General features: G+C 36.8%; 1 non-coding gene across 1 annotated transcript; it reads right to left on the bottom strand.

Annotated features, from left to right (window-relative positions):
• Positions 1-924: 924 nt before the first annotated feature.
• Positions 925-1,031, bottom strand: LOC131257045 (small nucleolar RNA R71). The gene has a single exon (XR_009177067.1). It is a non-coding gene; the product is annotated as a small nucleolar RNA R71 (small nucleolar RNA).
• Between the last annotated feature and the right edge of the window lie 2,237 nt (positions 1,032-3,268).

The following is a 3,268-nucleotide window of genomic DNA, read 5'->3' as shown; positions in this document are numbered from 1 at the left end:
CTAAAGACAAAACATCTTATGAATTGTGGTTTAATAAGAAACCTACTGTTAAATACTTTCAAATTTTTGGAAGTAAGTGCTTCATCTTACGTGACCCTGAAAATTTAGAAAAATTTAAAGTTAAAAGTGATGAAGGGATATTCTTAGGTTATGCTCTAAATAGTAGAGCATATCGTGTTCTTAATAAGAGAACAGGTGTTATTCAGGAATCTATTAATGTTGTAATTGATGATCACCTGAACACACCCTCATCCAGTTCAGAAGATGATGAAGTCAATGTAATTGAGAAACCTGACTCTTCATCTAGTCCTGTCAATACTGAACTAAGATCAGTCAAAGACCATCCTACTGATCTAATATTAGGCAACCCTCTCACTGGTGTGCATACTGCAAAGCAATTAGAGAATATTTGCAACTACTTTTTCTTTACATCTTAAGTTGAACCAGCCAAGGTAAAAGAAACACTTACTGATAAAAATTGGAATGTTGCTATGCATGAAGAATTAAATCAGTTTGTTAGAAATGATGTTTGGTATTTAGTTCCAAGATCATCTGATAAACACATAATTGGAACCAAATAGTTTTAAAAAAATTTGATGAATTAGGAAATATAATCAGAAATAATGCTAGACTGGTTATACAAGGGTACACTCAAATCGAAGGAGTTGATTATGATGAAACCTTTACTTCAGAGCTCATCTTGAATCCATCAGATTATTTATATCCATTGCCTGCTTTAAAAAGTTAAAGATATATCAAATGGATGTTAAAAGTGCTTTCTTAAATGGTGATCTACATGAAGAGGTCTATGTTGAACAACCTAAGGGCTTTGAGGGTAATTCAATGCGTCCTAGATCCATTGGCACATGGAACGATATGCAGAGGGAATTCATAAAAAAATTCTTTCCACATCATAAAACGATTACCCTCAGAAAAGCGATCATGAACTTTGCCCAAAAGGAAGATGAAACATTCTTCCAATGTTGGGAAAGGTTTAAAGATTTGGTCAGTTCATGCCCACAACACGGATTTGAAACGTGGCGCATTACAAATTTTTTCTATGATGGACTGACATCTTCCATGTGCCAAATGGTCGAGACAATGTGTAATGGAGAGTTCATCAACAAAGATGTTGACGAGGTATGGGATTACCTCGATAGTCTCGCTGAAAAAACACAATCATGGGACTATTACCCGATGGCGAACACCACGTCTAGGCCGACTCAATTAAAGGAAAAAGGTGGATTATATCTCTTGAAAGAAGAGGATGATCTCAAGTGTAAAGTGACTACGCTCATAAGGAAAGTTGAAGCCATGTAAGGAAAGAAAGATAAGGTCAATGAAATTGTTTGCGGTATCTGTGATTGCAACATTCACACAACTGAAAACTGTCCTACAATACCTGCCTTTCAAGGAGTGTTGAATGAACAAGCCAATGTCGTAAATAATTATCAAAGACCTTTTACTGGACCTAACTCCAACACATACAATCCTGGCTGGAAAAATCATCCAAACTTCAGTTGGAGAAATGGACAAACGTCAACTCCTCTAGGTTTCTCCAACCAGTAGTGACTCTAGTTGGCACGAGTTCATTATTAGCATTGCCTACGATGGTGATTTCGGACTTCTTAGGAACATAAAGCGTACTGGGCGATCAAAAATCCATTGGCACATGGAACGATATGCACTGCACCATTTAAGAAAGCACTTTTAACAACCATGGTGATCAACATAGACCTCTTCATGAACGATATGTTGATCTACATGAAGAGGTCTATGTTGAACGATATGCAGGCAGTGAATTATTCCTTAAATTTACATTTGATTTTGATTACATCTTAGGCTAGTTCTATTTCTACCTAGTTTCAGGAAACGTACAGGTATCAGTCCCTGTGGATTCGACCTCGGTCTTACCGAGTTTATTACTACATCACAACCCTATACTTGGGGAGTGAACAAGTTTTTGGGGATCTAGGGCCCACCGTGATGTTTACGAGAAATCTACACCATCCATCCTCTTTATCATGGTAATTTTGCCGTCAATACCAAGGTTGAGGCAGTTCCAAATATCAGGTGGGCCCCAAATTGGAGATTAATAGGCTGATCTATCCGTTGGACCACTTCCCGAGCTCTTCAATGGCTGAAATTTAATATGTACGGTTAATTTACGGCCCTCATCCCATGTATGAAGTTTCGAACTGATCGGATAGCGGGAACCATGTGATCTTGCATTCTGGACCCTTTTCGGGCCCCTTTGGCTTGCTTTCCTTAGATCTCAGGCGTGTAAAATCTTCATTATTGATTCTCTGGAGTCCATCCCGTGCTCTGGAGACTTTGGATCATGAAATCCATGCCTTTAACATCAATTTTCAATTAACGCTCCTGACTTCATCCTGTAACAAAAATACAATTAAAATACTCCATTAAGCATTATCATATACGTAAAATCTGGTAATTACTGGGGTCTGATATGCAATATTTGACCCTGATCAGACCCTAAACACTCTACTCATGTATATCACCTTAAAAGGCACTTTACAGTCTGAAACAAGCTCCTAGGGCATGGTATGAGAAGCTGACTAAGTTCTTACTCAGTTACAATTTTGTTATGGGAAGCATTGATAAAACTCTATTTGTTAAAAAATATAATGAACACATACTAATTGTACAAATATATGTTGATGATATTATCTATGATTCCACATGCACTAACTTGTCTATTGAATTTACAGAGCTTATGAAATCCAAGTTCGAGATGAGTATGGTGGGAGAATTGAACTACTTTCTAGGTCTACAGGTTAAACAGCTAGAAGATGGTATCTTCATTTCTCAAACCAAGTACACTTTAAATTTGGTTAAGAAATTTAGATTAAAAAATGGTAAGAAATTCGATACTCTTATGAGTACGACTCTCAAGCTTTCAAAGGATGAAATAGGTAATTTATATCGCAACATGATTGGTAGTCTCTTATACTTAACTGCAAGTAGACCAGATATTGCATTCAGTGTAGGTATCTGTGCTAGATATCAATCTTATCCAAAAGAATCACATCTAATTGCTGTCAAATGCATTTTTAGATATGTCGCAAATATTGCTAATTTAGGTCACTGGTATCTGTATGATACAAATGTTCAATTAGCTGGATATACAAATGCTGACTGAGTAGGGAACATTGATGATAGAAAGTCTACCACTGGTGGATGTTTCTATGTTGGGAATTGTTTAGTTTCTTGGCACAGTAAGAAATAGAGTTCGGTATCATTATGC

This window comes from Magnolia sinica, chromosome 9 (genome assembly GCF_029962835.1).
Source record: "Magnolia sinica isolate HGM2019 chromosome 9, MsV1, whole genome shotgun sequence".
NCBI lineage: Eukaryota > Viridiplantae > Streptophyta > Magnoliopsida > Magnoliales > Magnoliaceae > Magnolia > Magnolia sinica.
The sequence above is the reverse complement of the archived record's forward strand: the minus strand, read 5'-3'. Positions and strand labels throughout refer to the sequence as shown.